We start from the raw sequence: 22,192 nt of genomic DNA, 5'->3' as shown, positions 1-22,192 counted from the left end.
ATCCATACTACCATATAGAATTCCATAAGCAGATCATCCAGTTTAGCAGTATTGAAAATAATAACAATTAGTGACCCAAATATAAGTAGAGTCTCAGACAAGGGGAATGAAGTGAAACGGACACAGAGAAATGAATTGACGTATGCAGGCTCACCCAGTGGATGGTTGGATGCAGCAATTGGCTTTGACATGGTTGCTGCTGGAATTAAGACCTTGGGTATATAACTCTGCTATAGTTGAGGCAATTAGATGAGCTGAATTGGGATTAGGGCAGGTGATGTATGTAGCTTCAGTATGTAACTATTACCTTATGTTTGTAATGGACCTTTAAACGTCCAGAGATCTGCAGAATACAGAGGGAAGCTACCATTTTATGATGCAAAGTGGATGCAGCATGTTATAGAGACAAACTGTGCTGTTTTATGGAGGCTTTAGTTTTTGCTCTTTCTTACCTTGTTGCTTCCCTAAATCTAAAATATAACTCATTTTAAAACAATATAAAGTGTTAACCATTGGGCACCATTCTTTGGAGGTGTGAGGTAAACAGAGAAACAAAACCCCTCTGCATTTTGGTGCATTAGAAACTTTTGAGGTTCACCCATAATTAATATAGTACTTTGTACGGCACTGCACATCTAATCTCTTAACAATTAAATGCAGTTTGTCTTACAAATGCCGGAGCTACATTTATTTCTGAGACATTATTGCAGCTTTTACTTACCATTGGACAGTGTTCCTGGTAAATTAAGTACCTAGCTATATTGCCTGTCATTTGTTCCACACTGGGTGCCTATGGCTTCCACACCCATGCTAAATACTGCTCACATGAGCAACAGAGACTTAACATGGCTCACTGTCACACAAAGTAGTTAGGGCCAGATTTTCAAAGGCATTTGGGCACCTAAAGTTATAGATAGGTTCCTGCTGGGATTTTCAAGAGTCCCTTAACTGATTAGAAGCCTAGGCCTAGATTCTCAAAGGTATTTAGACTCCTAACTTCCAGTAATTTCAATGGAATTTCGGAGCCTAAATACTTTTGAGGAGCTGGGCCCTAACTCCTGATTGGGCTGATCTATGGTTTTATGACAGGGTGCATGACACACACACCACCTCTGGCAGCCTCTGCTTCTTCTTCCTGTGACATCTCTGATGTGGAGGTTGTTGGTCACCACCTTCCAACTTTCACAGTAGCAACAGAGTTGTAAAATTTCCACTCTCCTCTGGATACCAGTCTATCTGGCCAGGTAAGTGACTCTCTTTCTTCCTCTTCCTGGTTGGCCTGCAATCTTGCCTGACAGTATGAGTGTTGGAAGTGATTTGTTCTGTAATCCCTAGCAGCCGAGGAGTTAAAAACCCTAAACCCTTTACTACTAGGCATCCCCGTAGAGATTGTTGAGACTGAAGAGGGGAACAGCCACTTTATCTTCTGGCTGTTTGTAATGGGACAACCAGTCTAATTGGACAGCAGGCCTTCTATGAGGAGAATATTAACAAGCTTAATTGTCAGCACAGGTCTAATTAAGTAGAGGGTGAAGTGATATAAACCAGAAGCAGGGAAGGAGCAAGGAGAAAAAGACTTGCCGAGTGTAGGCTTCCTCCCTAAGTGTCTGAGGGAAAGACGCTATAGCATTTCTTTTTAAGAACTTTGTCTTAGACAAACCTCACATTCCTGTTGGGAAGCATTGGCTGGGAATTAAGCTTTTGCTTTGAGAAATTCGGTGGGCTGAGGAAAGTCTGAGCTTTACCTTGCTAGATACTTGAGGGAACACATTTACTTAAGTGCATTACCTGAAACCCTATTATCCCAATTTTGTGCCTAGCAAGAGGCAGCAAGAGACTGGCCTGTAACTTGAAACCAATAACTATGATTCAAGGAAAACCTACTGAGAAGCATTGCCATTGATCTGTCAATATCCCTTTTCCCTTAGGCTCTCTGATTGCCCCAAAGCATACTGTACTCAGTCTTTCCATGAAGGGGAAAATGCATTATACTACTTCTTCCCTGTTTGCTTTACTACATACAGCCTCATCCATAAAAATTGGGTGCTCTAGGCTAGCTGTGATAAACACAAACTGCCTCTCATTAGATAGTCAAACAGGAACTTGTTTAGTTTTATCTACCCAGACTGCTTCCTTCGTTACAAGATGGGGTTGAGCCCACAATCCATTTAACCACACATACGCTTGATTGAATGCCTAAACAGCTGGGCAGCTGTGTCACATTAGGAGGATATAATAGCACTTTTGAAATACGTATTACTCTTTCTAGCAGTGGTCTGTTAGCATCAGACCACTCCTTCTGCTCCAAACTCGAGATGCTAGAGAAGTCTACTGAGGTCAGAAGTCCATTCCACTACGGTTTGGTCCAAGCTACGACTTAAATGGAGACACTGGGCAAGAGATGAGACAACACAGTTTCATTTGGGCCCCCTTGTGGTGACAATAGGTATCACAGGTTATGCCAAGTTAGTCTGCGAGCTATGTCAGGGAGAGCTATATCCAGCAATCTCAATAAAGTATCACTTTTTTACCCATGCAATAGAGCTGTGTGCCCTGTGTACCATGAGAGCCAGAACTGCCCATCTTGCATAGGTGACCTGCTGAGAGGACGGCAGGACGGCATGGATCTGCTTACAAAGATGGAGATGGGTATAACAAGGAGAGCTTTCCTTTTCAGGGAAGAGACAGCCATTTCTGACTCGAGATATGGTACCACGAGAGTAGAGTGACTGACACCTGCAGAGTCTGAACTTCTAGTGAATTAGAGTCCTCAGAGAAGAAAGAAATTAGCAAAATCATTGCGAACCGTTAGTTATTAGAGCCGGACAAATTTCTGCTATTAGATAATGTAATTATTCCCCAAACTATATTTAATTATCAGGTACACAGATAAATTGACATTTTTATTCCTTTTTTAAATATTGAAAATTAATTGAAAAAAGCTTTTTAAGAATGATAATTAAATAAATATGCTATGAAACAAGGCCATGTGCAATTTCATTTTATGTGTAAATTATATGTAGGCCCAGAGGGGATGCAGTCTTATTATACAGTTTACTCCTCCATTAGCATTTCAATAGAAGACTTTTCCTCCTGGTTCTGAGGAAAATAGGGAAAGTATGCAGCACATGCCAGAGACTCATTCATAAAAGGGGCTGAAAAAGTTCATTTATTTCCCAGAAAAACTTTGGTTGGTTGTTTTGGTGGGTTTTGTTGTTGTTGTTGTTGATCTGCAACTGGAAGTGTGGAGCAGAACTTACTTCACTGTGAAGCAAGCTATAGTCTAGGTTGCAGGAGGTCTTAACTTATGCCCCAATACTATAATGACGGATCCCTGATGAAAGTTCATTTGTGTGCATGCAGTGGCAGAAATGGGGCCCTAGTTTGGAGCAGGCAATCCTTAGTGATCTAGTAGAAGCTCTTATCTTTGGCCTTTCTACTTTCCCAACAGGTGCAGATAAATAAATTTATACATCAGATAGAGGCCTATAGCAACCCATCTGACATGTTTGTACAAAGTAAAGAACACTCATATTTTTTTGAAGAAGCGAAAATATTACCCAGTGCTGGGGGCATTAGTTTCTTCTTTCATCAGGTGGTTCCTGGAATTTCTCCATCCAGCTGTGGTGTATGTAACAGTGTAACCAATATCCCTTTGTTTTCTGGGTATTGCACCTTTAAACATGTAAGGGCTGTGCTGTCCGCAAGACAGGCTGCCATTTTGTGTTCACTTTAATTCAGGTTGTCAGAGGAGACACACACTGGGAACAGTCATGGATATCTTACTTCTGTTCTTTTTTTGTTTTGATGTTTTCTTAATCTTCATTGAATCACGTTGAGTGAAAGTAGCCATGGTTAGTGTCAAACAAACCTGATTTTATATTTTGATGAGATTGCAGGTTTGGTTGATAAAGGTACCTTCATATATGTAATATACTTAAGATTTTGTAAGTTGTTTGACTTAGTACCACACAACACTCTGATTAAAAAATTAGCACTAGGCAGTGCTATTATTTATTATGATAGATTATATTATTAGCACTGTACAATGCTATTTATTTTATACTATAAAATAAAGAACATGTTAAATGGATTAAGAATGTGCAATTCAACATTTTTATCAATGATCTTGAAGTAAATATAAAATCACTGGTGATAAAACTTGCTGATGATCAGAAGATTGCTCGAGGGATTATTAATGATGAGGATAGGGCAGTCATACAGAGCGATCTGGATTGCTTGGTAAACTAGGCCCATTCAAACGATGCTTTTTAATACCGCCAATTGCAATATACACCTAGGAAATACAGGCCATATCTGTGTAATGGGGGATAGTATCCTGGAAAGCCGTGAGTCTGAAAGGGATTTTGGGGAATATAGTGAACATGAGCTGCCAGTGTGATGCTGCGGCAGAAAAGGGCTAGTGTGATCCTTGGATGTATAAACAGGGGAGTAGTGAGTAGGAGCAGGGACATGATTTTGCCTCTGTATGCAGAACTGGTGAGACTGATACTAGAATATTGTATACAGTTCTGGTGTCAACATTTTTAAAAGGATGTTGAAAAATTGTGGTCCAGAAAAGAGGCACAAAAATGATTCAAGAGCTGACGGAAATGCCTCACAGTGAGAGACTGAAAGAGCTCAATCTGTTTAGTTTATCAAAAAGGAGATTGAGAGGTGACTTGATTACAGTGTGTAAGTATCTTCACTGGAAGAAAATACCAGGTACGAAAGGGCTTTTGCTAATGGAGAAGGGAATAACAAGAACCGATGGTCAGAAGCAGAAACCAGACAAATTAAAGTTAGAAATAAGACACAGACTTTTAACAGTGAGAGTGAGGAACCATCGAAACAAACTACAACGGGGAGTGGTGGATTCTCCATCTCTTCATGTCTTCAGGTCAAGACTATATACCTTTCTTGAAGACATGCTTTAGTGAAAAACGAGGTATGGTCTCAATACACGGGTAACTAAGTGAAATTTAATGGCCTGTGATATGCAGGAGGTTGGACTAGATGACCTGTTGGTCCCTTCTGGCCATAAAAATCTATGAATTTATTAATGTGAGTCTTTTGTTTTCCTGCAGAAAAAAACAAACCAACAAAAACCAACCAGTTCTAGAGAAGATTGTTGTTTCTGGATACCCCACAAGTTTGTAACGGCTGAAGATATAGCTGGCTATTTCCAGAAAGGCCATCAAAAGTACTGTATTCTAAAAAGAAGGGTGGCTAACGGCAAGGTAATTGATGTGCTCTGGGTGCTTACATAATCATCTCATTGATACCTTATATCAGAGATCAGCAACCGTTGGCCTGTGGCCTGCCAGAGTAAGCCCAGGTTTGGCCAATCGCAGCTCCCACTGGCTGTGGTTCGTCGCTCCAGGCCAACGGGGGCTGGATGTGTTGGCCGCCTCTTCCCACAGCCCCCATTAGCCTGGAGCAGTGAACCATGGCCAGTGGGAGCTACGATCTGCAAAATTGCAGATGTGGCAGGTAAACAAACCAGCCCTGGCGGGCCGCATGCCAAAGGTTGCCGATCCCTGCTTTATACCCTCCTCCTGATTAAGGTGACCACACAGCAAGTGTGAAAAATCGGGACAGGGGTGAGGGGTAATAGGAGTCAACGTAAGACAAAGCCCCAAATATTGGAATTGTCCTTATAACATGGGGACATCTGGTCACCCTACTCCTGATTCCCACTTTGTAACTACCAGTTGTGTCTCAATCTATGGGGCAGAGGCCATTTTTAGCCAAGTGGGGACTTGATCCCATATTGGGACCTCTAGGCATTAGTGCAAAATACACAAATAATAAGAGTGAAGAGAAAATAGAGAAAATGAGAGGAGAGGGTGTTCACTTTTATCTGCTCCCCTTCACTTTGTTTCCTTCCCAGCACCGCTGAATCATTAAGATTGGAGTCAGCACGTGAATATTCTGAAAGTACCATTATATTTGTGAACCACTCAAAGCCTTTGATTCTTTACAAGTCTCCAAATTATCCTAATATTATTCACAGTTTGCATGGCACTTTACAGGGATATCTCTGTTCTCCAACTTTGCCATTTATAGCAAATACGTAATAATATACACTGTGATACAGTGGGGTAATATATCAATCCCCTCCCCCTCACTCTTATTAGAGAGAGCTGCATGGGAAAGCAAAACTCACAGAAAAGCTTCCAGCTTCACCAGTGCAGTTACACTGAATCTCTTCTAAATAAAAATGCAGCATATTTTCCCAGTAACAAGGGATCTCAGTTCTGTTCCTCTAGAGTCAGTGCCTGTGTGTATGCAAACTTTAGTCTGATGCATATGACCCTGACTACCTTCAACCATCTCTCTTACCCTTAAGCCCTAAAAGATTAAATGTAACCCTTTCATTGCAGATGTTTTGATAGTTCTAAACTGTGAAATGAAGTTGCAGTTTTGTTTACAAACGGGCGATCAATAGACTGTTATAAAACATTAATCCTTTACATCCCATCAGCTTAGCGGAGCTAATTTTTGGCAACCAAAAGAAGTCATAGACCCCTCGAAATAGGGCATATCTTCCCTTCTTCACTGGCTTTCACAAGAATCCTACCTTGAGACTGGCCTGATAGAGAAGCAGCCTGCAGCTCCACATACTTTGTGGATTTTCTCTGCATAGGACATATCACTTTGTATTTGACTTTCCCGTCCAGCTACCTCTTCAGGAAAAGGGCCAGTTATAAAAGACCTCAATGAGGCTGAGACCTCGTGTACTTCTGCAGACTTCTTTTCTGGCAGACCGCTCCATTTGCTTCTGACACAGGACAATGGCAGTAAAATTCTTCTCGATTGCCCAAAGTTATGTTTTCTTCATCTTCCCTTTTAAAGAAAGTCTCATTCAGAAAACCTGGGTTTTGAGTCAGAACCTAAAGTAAGATACAGGTCTCCTCTTACTAATTCTGCTGAGGTATCTGCTTTTAGGATATTCTACTGGAAAATCTAAAGGAGCTTTCCTTTCTGACCATTGCTGGCGGCGATACTCCAGTTTTGGAAATAATTTACTGGATTTTGTCTGGCTCCAAGATACACAGGAGCTGCATTTTGCAAAACGCGTTTGGCTCAATAATTGAATATACACAGACATAAGGTCTCTTCTGATTATAGCACATGATATGTTAATATGCATCTAACATACTGTATTTAGCTATTCCCTGTTGAGAACATTAAAACAATTTGCTATATTCCAAGTGTCCTTGTCTTTCTTAGTATCTGTCTAAATATCAAATAGGAGGGGAAGGTAAGGTCTATTTATAAGGGTCAGTGACTGCACCACTTTCTTTTAGGTGTGAAACTTAGTTCTGCCCACTTGCTGCCATTTAAAGGGCAAGTTGCAAGCCGATATGTGAAAATTATTGTACTGTCATTCCTTTAAAATGAACAGAATTATCTATTCTTTAAATCAAAGGTAATCTCTTTTGATCTAAATTTAATAGGGCATCTATTTTCACTGCTACAGATGTTTGTGATAACGTATAACTAAATCAAGATCCAGACACTGTGGAATTGAATCTTGGTGTTTTCATGAGCATACTACAAGAGAATGCGAATGTGACTTCGAAATCAATTGTTACCAACAAGAAAAAACAGTTTTTTATTATAAAAGTTCAAAATAAAGTGAAATCCAGTTTCAAAAATCTGAGTTTTATTAGTAAAATAGAGAAGAGGAATGGAACATCCTTTGGCTTTTAAAAAAGTAAAAATATCAGGTGTCCACAGTATTTTCTATGAACAATACACCAATCTGTGCCAAATTATTAATTAAAAATAGGCCTTAACCAAAGGATGCATGTTGTGTCTACTTATAAAAGTGTGTGATGCACAAGTTTCCACAAGCTGAATTAGCAGGTGAGAGCACGGTCAACCTGCAACTTGACACTTGCCATACACTTGTGTCTCAGTTGCACAGTAGCCAGTTTCACAGAGAGGTTACACGTGCCAAGAAAGAATTTTTATAAGTTGGTACAGTAAACTTCAAAACTAGTCCCAATGACAGAAGGGAAAACAGTTAATAAAGTACAATAAGCAAGAGCTACCTTTTAAAGCCTAGTAAACCAGAGCCAACATGTGCTAGAAGTTGTAATTCAGAACTAGAGGCTGGTGCAGTGGAGATAGTACAAGAGGGATGTACTTTCTATGTGTGCTGCCAAGGTGTCTGAACAAAGTGAAGTTTGAAGATCTTGATTCTAGGAGATCTGAACAAAGATAGATCAGCAAGTAAAGATATGTATCAAGATCCTAGATGAGATCAACCTGCCAAATGTGAATGGGAACTTGAGGTCCATTTTAATTTGAACTCATTCTATGTAAGACTTTAAAGTAATGCTGTTTTGATTCTTCCTATAGAAAATTAACAAATGAAAATATCTATTTGGCTCCCTTTGAAGAAAACATGAATTGTGGAAGGTTAGCTGTTTGAGCCCTAGTGAGGACAGGCTAAAGACTGAGTCAAAGAAATGTAATTAGGGAGAATGAAGGCTTAAAAGGAAAGATAGTAATATGCAATATGAGGAGAGCAGTTTGTAGAATATTGGGTGACACTCTCAATAGCTAGAGGTCAGCAATGGGCAAAGTTTTAATAAAGTTAGAAGTACCTGCCTAGGATTTCACCCGTAGATTTTAAAGGAAGGAACTATGAAAACTGATAGACAGTTTTAGAGTATAACCACCACAACCCATAAGATACTTTGTATCAGGCATACACAGCAAATGGTAGAATAAAATCATTCTCCATATATGGAGATTTTAAGCTATTTTGCCACTGACTGGCTTCTTTTCAAGTGAGCATTGCTGCTACACAGTACTAGGTACTCCACCCATCAAAACCATATAGGGTCTTTGTTACAGATATAGTAATTTCCTGCCATTTGCTTGGAAATCCTTATTGAATTAAGTGTTAGCATCTTTGGGGTTTATTGTAGTAAATGCAAATTTTATGTATTATTGTGGACCAGGACTGTATGCAACCGCACTAGGGAGAGATGTGGTGTAAAGCCTGGATGATCAAAGCACTATATTGAACAACAATGTGCTACACAAGAATGGACTTTTGGGACAATGCGTATGAGGAGGATTTCCTTGGATATATCTAGAGGGAAGTGAATGCAAATTCCCCACCTCCAGTTATGCAAAAACCCCGCCTTTAGTAGCTACCCCCTGAGGACTGAGCCATTGTCTGCTGATTACCTATTACATGAGGCCAAGATCACAGGCCCAAGCTGTATAAAGGAAAGACTGAACTATTCATGATTGTTCTGGTTCTGAATCTGAGATAGTTATGAACTTGTAACCATGGGGAAAAACAGTTGTGGGTTTAGATCAGAGCCTGAGAGTGACCTTTGATAAGCTTTCCAGCATGCCTGTAGGTTCTTTTATTGTTTTTAATATGTGTTCTCTGTAATGCGTTCAACTTAAGTATAAATGTGCTTGCTTATTTGGCTGTGAGGGTAAATTATAATTGTGGGCCATTATATTACTCATAACCTCTGGAGAGAAAGCAATGCACAGACGCTGGCCTGTTAAGGCAGTCTGGCTTTCTGGGTATATCACAGTGTAGGAAGGGAACTACGCAGCCTGGAAAAACCCTGGTCAAGATGGAGAGAGACATGTGTCTCTTTCCAAGAGAGGTGGTGGCTGAGGGGCTAGGAGCCTAGAGTGGGTGCCCTGAAGGACCACAAAGGGGGGATACAGGCACAGTTGTACCTGAATTGTGACACTCATATCTTTAATAAGGACACCCACATACAGTAGGTCTAGCAAGGTATATACCAGGAATGCCATGCTATGCCATGCAGTTTTTAATTAATAGGTAAAACAATTGTTATGACATTACTCTTTGTTTTTCTTTATTCTTCATCCACCGTCTTCTGACTGTAATATACCCAGCGTATATCTGTTATCATACTTACCACTTCTGTTTGTTATTTGATCATGCGTAAGAGTATGTCTATCCTATTAAATGATGGATATACTGCATGTGGTTAGTTACTTATCAGCCAGTGTGTGTATAAATGTCATACTGCTAGCTATGCTTATGAGTAGTACCACTCAAAAAGTCCACCTTTTAATTAAGTAGATTCATACATAATGCTTGCAATGAAATAGAATCACTTGGCATCCAGCAGAGGACATGTTTTTAGTGTCAGTGATTCATTGCACAGAAATACAGGTCACTAAAACTGCGGGACCAAGAATTTTTTTCAGCAAAAAGCCAATATTTGGTCCCAACCTCTCTCATGTTTCTTTGTTCTACTTTGCAAAATGATGTTGTAAACTGCACCCGTCAGTCACTCTTCCATGTAGCACGGTGATTTGTTATAGGAAAATACCATGCCTGCTTTACAGTTTTGAAAAAAGAAAATTGCCATATTTTGCAACTGAGCTGAGAAAAACATACATCTCTATCGGGGCAAGGTAGCATGTTCCTTTCTACTGTATGTATTCAAGCAACAACTTTAAAAGTGCCATATTCTCTGGGCATTCTGAGGTGTGATATTATCTGCAATTGGGTGTTAATAAATAACGCACACTGAAAACAGACTGAAGTTGCTAATAGATCCAATTGGAAGGAAGCATTAGGCTTGTTGAGACCCAACAGGATTCCATACAATCCATAACAGACAATGCTATAAACTGCACACAGGCAATCGCCGCTCCAAAATCTCCATTTGTTTATTTTACTGAGGGCAAATGAAATACACACGTGCTTAAGAACCCAAGAAGACATTCATTTTTCTTATAATCCAATTTATTCTATTACTAAATAGTGCCAAAGGTAATGTTGAAGTGATCAGGTTAAAATTTATGTAAGCTGAAGCAAAGAGGTGGCTTAATTGAATAAGTGCACTTAACTCATTAACCTTGTGCTGCTAGGACTAATCAGTATGAACCCCATGTTGCTAATAATGACAAAGGCAGCAAAGTTCTGCTTCTTACTTATGCCCAGAAAAGGAGAAGGGAAAAAAGAGGGAAAACGGAGGAGAGAGAGAAAGAGAGTATTCTCGGTTTAGGAGTGAAGGAATGGGCTAAACATGAAGTAAGCACTTCTAACAGAAAATCTTGCACTAATACAAAGCTACTTTTTCCACCCACTCTGAACAGAAGTTATTAGTTAAGAAGCAGAGTGGACAGCTGCTGCTTTTGTTGTCATGAGTTATGGGAATGTGGGAAAGATTTGGCAGTTTCAAACAAGAAGGAAGCAATACTGTAGATCAAAGACCCATGACCCTGTTTGAATTGCCTTGATATAATGAGGCATGGCTAAAGAGTGGTGTCACAACTATCTTGGTTCCCAACATTGTTCAGGATGGAGGGACAAGAAGAACAGACCATCCTTAAATGTCTGGGCCTCCCTAGAGTGGGATTAGTGATCTACATAACAGGTTTGAAGCACCCAGGATTCCTGGATCCACTAATTCAAATTCCAGTGGAGTCAATTCACTTGAATTCTTAATCCTCATGGAGTAGAGAAACTGAGTTCTGTGAACGCCTGAAAAATGATGTCATCTCTATTTGGCCTGGACAGGACATTAAAGATTCTGTGGCACATTTCATAAGAGGAGAAATTTGCTCTGGTGTCCAAAGTCAAAATAAGTGGCTGCATTTCAGTGGTGCTATATGTATAAACTTTATAAAGCATGATGGGATCCTTAGAGATGAAAGGCACTATTAAAATGATACATTTTAAAATATATTACAGCAGGAACAGGAGCATCTGTTGGAGCTGAGGTTGCATAATGCTTGCCATTCTAGTCTTCAGCTACTCATATAAAATAATAACAGTATTACCTCCCAGCTGTCCCAAGGCCTAAATGACATCAGTGTCTGTAGGAAGAACGCAAGCTGAAGCTAAACCTAGGCAAGATGGACAGGATGTTAGTGTGAAGACTCATTTGCCAAATCCCATCACTGCTGTCACTCTAGGGGTTCTACCCTCAGAACCTTAAATCTGTAGTGATCCTGGCATTTGTGACCTCCAGCCTTGCACTGTACCTGGCAGTTGCAACAACAGCACCTAAAAATCTTGATTCATCATGATGCACTCAAATGCTAAGCAATACAGAACAATCTGCAAACATCATGCCACTGTTCTGGATAATGTAAATGTTCCCTATAGAGTGCCTTATTAAATTCAAAATTCTGGTCCGAACCTTCAGTACCCGGCCTACACCGGGGAAGCAAATGATCCAACCAGTGGACCAAATTCGATGATGAACCCTGGTCATGTGCCACCTGAGGCATGTTGCGCATACGCTATGAAGAAATGGGTTGAACCTAGACAACTTTACACACACGCTGTCTCTCCGTGACCATGACCTTTTATGACTTTGAACCCTAGGTAAAATGGAGTGAACAATTGCAACGGTGAGACTAATGAGATCAGGCTATCAGAGCTTTCTTGGTGGCTTGCCTTTTGCATCCCATGACCCAGGATCTCCCTTCCATGAGAGATTAAACTGGTCACCATCCTCACTGCCTTCATGGTGAAATGGAAAATTTATCTGTTCATCATAGCTTATAAATAGTAACAATAGGAGTAAAAATGATACTATATTAAAAATAAACCTAACTTCACATCTAGGCAAGGAGGAGTGAGACTACAAGATGGCCCCATTTGAATTTTGGAAGGTGTTCATACAGTAACATTTTAAAAGCCATATAAATGCATATTTGCACATAGAGATACAATACGTATACAAAAGTCAGTATATCAGACAATGCAGTACAGCATATTTCTAGTCAATGGCTTTCAAACAACATTTATTATAAACCCAAACGGGGGAGGGGAATAGCATATACTTCTTTTTTTTAAACTGTTTATACTTAATACGTACTGTAGCTTTAATGCACATTAGCAATTGAAAATATGGAATGTGATCATTCCCTGTTCATTAGGAGATGCACATTACTGGCAAGTGCTGAGCCAGATTTCCAATTGTGGCATCTAAATAGATGAATGCATGTCTCCAAACTGAGTCCAGATAGATATAGTTGCATTTTAATATTTTAAAGTGAAACATGACATTATTTATTTAGTATTTTAATATTGAAGTATGCCCAGTAAATCCTTCAATAAAACAATTTTTTACTTTAAGACTGGTGTGTCTAAAGACAGTCAGCTGTGGCCAATGTCAGTAAATGTGTTAATAGGGTGGTTGACAGCTCCTGTGGAACAGTTTGGGACAGCTGCATTATTGGTTCATGAAGCATTTCTTCAAATATTATGAGTGACAACAAACCTGGAAATGGTGCAAGAAAGGCGCTTCCAATCCATGAAGATAGCTCTCGTTTGAATTCTCCAACACCCAGACTGTTATGCAATTAACCAGCACTCCTTCTGTACTGGAACTGCATGTTACATTATTGAACTCTCTTGCTGGGAAGTTAGCTACACTGCTTCTTATTACCAAAACAATCTGACTTGAAATTGTTAGATGTTTCCTTTGCACAGTGTCAGGTTTTAGGCCCAGTGGTGGGAGGACGGGGCGGCAAAAGAGATAGATTGGAAGGGGGTTGAGAGATTGGGGCATGGAAAAAAGAGTCATAGAGGGATAATTACTGTTTTCTCCGACCCTATTCTTTACTCTAAAGTAACCTAATTTTTCCTAAGATTCTTAGTCACTTTTGCCAGAATGATAGGCACTTACACAGCCTGTTCATTAGGATGGGGATGTTAAAATCAGTAGCCTGTAAGGTCCATGTGTATAGGAGGAGTGTGATTTACCGCCAAGTTAGGATCACGTCTCCTGAGGGTACTGCTATACTCAGAGGGCAAGTAAGATCGTTTAAAGATTGCCTGGCCCTTTATTTTTCCTGCAAAGTACCAGAAGGTTCATTTAAGGTTGGAGATGGTTGAACAGAAATTTTCAGCTTTCCAGTTTGCTCTTTTCTTTTGGGGCAGGGGAGGGTGGCAATGCCTGGAAGAGGAAGGTTGCCAGGGCCCCAAAATAAAGTGACAAAAGAAAAAGAGAAAAGGTGAATAAATACCATCCAGGGCTGTAGATTATATCAGTTTAAATAAAACAGATAATGTGTGCCCTGAGAGTTGACCTTTATCTAATAAAGGAAGGTTATATTTCATACCTGATTGCCTCATATTGTTTCCCTGTGTTTATTTGTATTGAAAGTAATATGGTTAATGCTCTACAACAAACACCCAGCATTTATTCCATTTCTCTGTATGCAACTGCTCTCAAATACCATTGTGATACTTAAAGCAGTTCAACTTACCATTCCCCTTTAAAGCTGCAGAGCTTAAAAGAAGCAGGCACTCACGTCTTGCATTTTGCACTCTCCTTTTACCACCCAAACAGGGCATTTGTGGGGGAAGGGGGCAGAGCATTGTGAAAAAAGCTGCTTTGCCATTGTATCTGACCCATGCCTTGGCTGAACTGAGCTCCAAGTCAGGTTTTCCATTTTGTGGATCAGAAATTATGAGGGTTTGGAGTTTTAAATGGCTTATTCCTTCAGTTTCAAACTAATGTTTACCATAAGCTTTATATATACTTTCTTCAATTATTACAACAGTCCCCCTTCGTGGGGCTTGGTATGGTCCTGTGCCTCTGTGGTGTATTGTTCAAAACTGGATCCAGACAAGGAATTAGATGTTCAGGCCCATTCGGTATGCAGTGCATCTAGCAGCTTGGAACAGACATAGCTGTGAATTCACCTTGTGTCTCTGAATCCTCCATCAGTGCAGAGCCAACAGTCACCTCTGTGCTACCATCCCTTCCCTCTGCAGCTTCTAATAAGGGAGCATGGCTAGGGACAGGTGAGTGAGTGTCTGGAGTAGAGCTGGGGTAGCAATGTTTTTTCCATCCCATGCGAATTTTCAAGATTTTGTAATTTTTTCTTGAATCAGGATGAAAAGTAGAAATCTTGAAAATGCTGCAGACTAATAATCTGAAAAATTGTTCAGATCAGGTGAATCAAAATATTCATTTAGATCATTTCTAAGCATTTTTCTTTTATTACAATCTTTAAAAAAAAACCAACCCTTTTAATATAAATTATCTAAAATTTCAAAATGAAAGGTCATTTAAAACCACAAAACAAAACTGATTGTTTTGAAAATGTTAAAACTGGATATTTTAAACAATTTCAAAACTTCAAAAAAGTTTGGGAATTGGGAGATTTGTCAAAATCGTTTCAATGTCAATGAATCAGCATTTTCTGACATATAAAAATCAAAAATGTTTCATTGGAAAATTCCCAAGAAGCCCTAGCCTGGAGTATCCCTAAACTCCAGTGACCTCTGCCTGCCAGCATGCTGTCTTGCCCACTGTTGTAGTTGATGTAACTTAGAGCAGATGTAGAAGTGCTCTAAGTTGCTCTTCCAACCGCCTGGCAGATAAGTATCATGTATTGCAAAGTTGGCTCATAACATTTCTGGGTGTCAGTTGGACAATCCTGAAGATCTGGCCCATATACTTCAAGTTTTTACCTGTTCCATCACTTGTCTTTTCTGGTCTATGTAGGTTCTTAATCTGCCCACATCACTGTAGAATCTGAGCACCTTGCAGTAGCATGACTAATATCTGTCTCATGTGGTTTGTTCCCTTTTTCATCCTCTCCCCAGAGGGAAAATTTTGTTTGCAATGTAGTGTTTTGGTTTGGGATGTCATTTTTACACATCCATCATCATGTATCACTTTGCCTTTTTACTAGCCAATGCAGCAATAGCTTTTATCCTGGAAGATGCCAGCTTCCCTCAAAATTGCTGTGAACACCCTTGGTTTCCAAGCACACCCCTCTCAGCACCATTCCTGTCCCAATAGGTCCTGAGCCCTGGTTATCCACCGGGTAGCGCATGTTGCTGCAGGCCAGCAGAACAATCTAACATAAGCTTATAAGAATTCTCTGTGGAGATGACAATGTGCAAGACATTCACTAAGTGACTGGGCACCTCTGTTGCCAATTAATTGGCTAAACCATGAAAAGAGCAGAGCTTTTACCACTGAGGCTACTGTTGTGCCCTGTAGACATAGCCCTGTCTCATCGGATGCTTTCAATATTGCATCTGATTTGAGGGAGGCTAATCCCACTGCTGTTCATCTAGGTCACAGGTACACACACCTCTTCCAACATAAACAGCCGCTGAAATGGCCTGTGAAGTAATTACTGACCCTCAAGGGGGGACAGAGGCCCTGCTGGGTTGTTCATGTTTCTTCATAACATATTATATGTGCCCCACTAACTTTCCTTCTGTGGACAGCAACATAATGAACCTCCTGGATGAATTTTCAACTCTGCAATAACAATGGGTTTAGTGATTTTCCCCCCTCCTTTAAATCTCTCACACACAAAAACGAGAGGCTAGACTGATGAAAAGAGCTGTTCTTCATTAGGGGCCTCACTCAGAGTAAATAGTACCTGACGTGAGTATTCCCATTAAAGTTAATGGCATTACTCGTGGATTAGGGGGCATTATCATTATTTATTATTTCTATTACAGTAGAGCCTAAAGGCTTCAGCCAAGACAGGCAAAGGGTGGAATGTGAAACAGGAGCATAGAGAGGTGATGAGACTGGCCCAAAGTCGCAGAGCAGGTCAGTGGCAGAGGCAAGTCTCCTGACTGACACCAACGCTAGTGCCCTATATACTGGCTATGCTGCTATTACACCAGAATAAGGGTATCAGACTCTGGCCCTAGATGAATGCAGGAGCTCAGTATGGAAGTATGAGAGAACAGAGCAGAATTCATTGTGTTTTCAAATACATTTCTAAAGCCTTTGTGTCAGGATCAACTGAAAGTCTTTAAGACGTTTGGAGATTTTTAATATAGAATATATTACTATATCTGTGACAGATCTGCATTAGTAGATGTAGGGATCAGAGCTAGGCAAAATGTCCACATTGAAAACCCAAATCATATGAAACACATCTAATTTCATGTTTTGTTCAAAACTTACAGCTCAGATCCATTGGAAAGCTTCTTTAAGGTTCCTGATTTTGACAAAGCCTGGGCTCCAGTTTCTAATGAATCACTGACAAGTTCTGTTTTTTCAAAGAAATCATGTGACATTTGTACCATGAAAATATTTGTAAATAGCCTGTTTTCTTTGTTTGAAGTGACCAATGGTTAGAAAAGGTGAAGCCAAAGAGAGAGGTAGTTAGTCCAGTAAATGGCTGGAGCAGAGTATAAACCAGTAAAATTGGTACCATGGAGATCAAGCATAATCTCTAATAATCTGCTACTTAAGGGACTGCAGCAGCATCATAGATGTTTTGACCATATATCTGACCTGTCCCATGATGAGAGAAGAATGTTGGAATTAGGTTTGGTAGATTGCGTATCAACCTTTATATGCCTGTTGCTACTTGTGGCTGGGGCTTTGTCAGGGAAAGAAGGAATGAAAATATCATCCCTTGTTCTGGGCACTTCATAGATGAGGGAACCTACCTCTGTGGGTGGTTAGAAGCTGACTTATTATTAGTTGGACTTGCTGAAGACAGGGTAGGGGGCAAGAAAGAGTTCCACTGGATTCAATAAGCTTTGGATCAGGGCCAGAGAGAGAGATCTGAGAAAGTACAGCTGGGAAGGTTAGGTACCTTCTGAATGGGATGGGAGTGGGATGTGATTTTTGCCTGCTGCTAAGCACCAGGCTAAAATTCTGCCCATTCAGTCTACTGTCATTGCAATCATTAATGTTTGTGTGGTGTAAATAAAGCTGCTGCTTTGACTTTCTGGTAATGAGTTGCACACCTGACCCACTGAGGCCTATACAGAAACATCAGTGTGTGCTCCACAGCTATGCAATCCTACAGTCAGAGCTGTCCCTTGGGTAGGATGAATTGGGGCGACTGCTCCGGGCCCCGCGCTTTGGGGGCCCCCCGCGGGCTGGTGTGATTGGCCGAAGTGACCAGAAGAGACAAATCCGTCACTTCCGCCAGAGGCCCCGCACTTACAGTACACCGTGGAGATTGACAACTTCTGACAATTGCAAAAAACTCTTCTAACGGGGAAAAGTCCAAGCCTTCCAGCTCGACTTTCTTTTGAACTCAGCTGTATTTCATCAGTGGATAGATTTGTAGTAAAGGTCAGTGCTCTGACCTCTGAACAAACTAATCCCTCTCCCTAGTGATGGACTCCTCCCTCCTTCACTCTTCTAAACTTAGTTTAAAAAGATGATAAAATGGGGGAGGGGTGGAAAAGCTTATACATGAGCTCCCAGTGTGATTCTGTAGCCATAAGGGCTAATGCAATCCTTGGATGTATAAAAAGGGTGCAATTCTGGCCCCATTGAAGTCAGTGGTATAACTCCAATTGACTTCAGTGAAGACAGGTTTTGACACACACACAATGTAGTTTCACCTTGCGGGTAGAATGTTGTGGAGTTACTAGTTTAAAAATAGATGGATTCCCAATTAGACCTGGCCTCCTGAATAAATCCATTGCAGCTCTAATTTATAAGGAAAAAAACCCAGGATGTATTTTCAAAATGAAAACCCCAAAATATGGGTCTTTTTGGAACGTATATGCAAGTCATGCTGCACTCAGCCACTTTTGCACAAATTAATTTTAAGTATTTTTTTTCTGAGCACAGGAGGAAAAAAATGCTAATACAATATTTGACCCTGTGCTTTAAATGGTTTATCACCAAAGGCTCTTAAGCAAAGAAACCAGTCATGAAGTAAGAGGGAAGGTCCTCTAATGCATCAGCAGCTGATTAAAAGATAGGAAACAAAGGATAGGAATAAATGGTCAGTTTTCACAATGGAAAGAGGTAAATAGCAGGGCCTCCCAAAGGATCTGTACTGTGACAAGTGCTGTTCAATATATTCATAAATTATCTGGGAAAAGGGGTAAACGGTGAGGTGGCAAAGTTTGCAGATGATACAAAATTACTCAAGGTAGTTAAATCCAAAACTGACTGCGAAGAGTTACAAATGAATCTCACAAAACTGGGTGACTGGACAACAAAATGGCAGATGAAATTCAGTGTTGATAAATGCAAAGTAATGTGCATTGGAAAACATAATCCCAGCTATCCATACAAAATGATGGGGTCTATATTAGCTGTTACCACTCAAGAAAGAGATCTTGGACTCATCATGGATAGTTCTAAAAAAACATCTGCTCAATGTGCAGTAGCAGTCAAAAAAGCTAACAGAATGTTAAAGGAACCATTCAGAAAGGGACAAATAATAAAACAGAAAAATGTCATCATGCCACTATATAAATCCATGGTATGGTCACACCTTGAATACTGCATGCAGTTATGGTCACCCAATCTCAGAAAAAGATATATTAGAATTAGAAAAGGTACAGAGAAATGCAAAAAAAAATGATGAGGGGTATGGAACAACTTCCATATGAGGAGAGATTAAAAAGACTGGGACTTTTCAGCTTGGAAAAGAGATGACTAGGAGGGGATTTGATAGAGGTCTATAAAATCATGAATGGTGGGGAGTACTTCAATAAGAAAGTGTTATTTGCCCCTTCACATAACCCAAGAACCAGGGATCACCCAATGAAATTAATAGGCAGCAGGTTTAAAACAAACATAAGAAGTACCTCATCAGACAATACAGAGTCAACCAGTGGAACTTGTTGTCAGGGGATGTTGTGAAGTCCAAAAGTATAACTTGGTTCAAAAGAGAACTGGAGAAGTTCATGGAGGATAGGTCCATCAGTGGCTAGTAGCCAAGATAGTCTGGGAGACAATACCATGCTCTGGATGTCCCTAAACCTCTGACTGCTAAAAGATGAAACTGAATGACAGGGGATGGATCACTCAATAATTGCCCTGTTCTGTTCATTGCCTCTGAAGCATCTGGCACTGGCCACTGTTGGAAGACAGGATACTGAGCTAGGTGGACCATTGGTCTTACCCAGTATGGCCGTTCTTATATTCTTATAAGTTAGTAATTAAAAAGAAAGAATTTTTATAAGAAAATGAACAAACGTTAATATTTAAATTATTTTATGTTGCTAGGCAAATGCATTCAGATTTTTTTTGTCTGTAAGACACCAGGCATCTGTAAAGTCTGACAGTAAAGCAGATATAATTTCTAATGTATTTTAATTAGATTCAATGCTGTATATATAAAATAGTGTATTTTTGTGTCTCATTAAAAGATGAGAGAGACTATGAAAGCTGCTTCTTTACTTATTTTACAATTAATATTTGCTGCATATGACTTTTTTAGGTGGAGCAGCTCAGGAAAACAAAAACAAAATGTAGCTCAAATTTTCAAAGCTGAAGACTGTTCCCTGGAACCTAGTGTTGTGAGGCAATGGATAGTAACACCCCAGGGACTCTTAGGGTCGAATTTGGGTTATTCTTCTAATTGCATAGTTCACCAAACTTGTAGAACACAAATGTAACCTTCTCCACACTTGATGGACCAAACTGCATGGTGAAATATGATGAAATAGGTTCTGTATTCCACTCCTGTAGCATAAAGGGAGGGTGAAGGGGACTCAGTGTCCCCTGCAGAATGCCTCCATTGCAATAGCTTGTGTAGTGGTTGTATACTATCTCCCCTCCCAGCCCTGGTGTAGCAGGGTGTATCAAAGTTGGGCCAGGTTAGAGAGGGAATGAGATGCAGGGCAATAGGGCTCACTGGACTTCAGCTATTTAACATTAGTGTAAAGGCCCACAGAGAGGGCTGTTACAAGCCAGAGCAATTTGGGGCATCGTTGGCCCAAATTTCAGTACATGTAAAGGAGGCTTAAGCTCCCTTTTGTCTGCTTTCCCTCCACCTCTGACCTCCAGACTTTGGCCTTGGGAATGCATCTGGTCATTTTCTCAGAATGATGCAAAGATTTTGTCACAGACAGCAAACACGGTAACTATGGGCTAGATAATCCCTGGCCGTTGCATGGATGTGATGATGTGAGGATTGTGCAGGGGAGGCACAAGAGCCAGAGACCAACACAGCCCTTGCATTTGAGGGAGCAAAGAGACAACTCCCTTTAGAACTGACCCAACGTTCATTGAAGTAAATGGAAAGATTCTCATTGACTTCAATGAACTTTGGATCAGGCCTTTTGTACACTCAAGAGGGGCACAGCACTGCAAAGGGGAGGAGACAGGGACGAATCTGTCCATCCCACCTTCCACAGAAGGGATTCAGATGCACTGAGGATTCAGATGCTCCTTGTGGGTCCACAGTCCCCTCCCAAACAGCACAGTTGAGCCCCATATGTATATAATACTTGAAGGAAGAGAACTGCACTGGTATAGAAATGGACTAGCTCACCTAATAGTCATTTTCCATCTCTGATTTCTACGGTTCCATTTTACTATTTGAGTCTATGAATCAAACTTGCAATGGTCCTGGGCCTGGTATGGCAAAGACAATCTATATAGAGCTAGAGGTCCAGATTCTGTCCTAAAGCTCTGTGGAGGCCTGATTCAATTCCAAATGACGTCAGTAATGGAAGGACTCCCATTGAATCATGTCCCATATGTTCAGGGAGAGGAAGGCACTATGAACTCCCTTTGCTATCGCTCCCCCAATCCTGCACAGGGCACAGTTGCAATCTCTGCATTTCCTGGAGTGCAGACATTGCACCCACCTTCCCCTCCACCCCAGGGCATAAGATGACACAAACAGCACAGAAGGCAAGGCCAAGAAGCACTTCCCCTACACTTCAAGTAGATAAGGGAGGAATTCTGCCTGGGGTAGTGTGGCTCTGCACAGCCGGAATGCCAGGCTGCACCTAAAAGGCACTTCCCAATTTCCATTTCATGGGAGCCTTTCACACTGTATTAGCCCCTAAAGGCACAACTGAGTCCAGAGTGAGGAAGACATAAGGCTGCTAAGGAATGACCATACAGCAGGTTGCTGATGATATTCATGATTTTTGTGTCTGTTGAAATGCATACTCATCCCCTGTGTAACTGAAATGAGTCATTTCAGGTTTGTCCATGTTCTCAGCTTATGGCAAAGTACAGACAAGAATGTAGAGAAGTAAGATAGGATCATATTTAATGGGCACTGAAAAAAATTGTGAGGAAAGAGGAAACAAATAATTTTCCAGACATCCAAAATGGACAGCATTTGGCTTGTACATTCAGAGTTAACCAGCAATGTGCGGCTAACAGTTCAGAATAGGTGGGCAATGTAAAATATACATGACCTGTTGATTTCTCTGTGCAGCAATTTCTTTGATGTTTGTGTTAGTATCTATTTATAACATTTGAGCTCACAGGAC

Source organism: Lepidochelys kempii, chromosome 6, assembly GCF_965140285.1.
Source record: "Lepidochelys kempii isolate rLepKem1 chromosome 6, rLepKem1.hap1, whole genome shotgun sequence".
Lineage (NCBI taxonomy): Eukaryota > Metazoa > Chordata > Testudines > Cheloniidae > Lepidochelys > Lepidochelys kempii.
The sequence above is the reverse complement of the archived record's forward strand: the minus strand, read 5'-3'. Positions refer to the sequence as shown.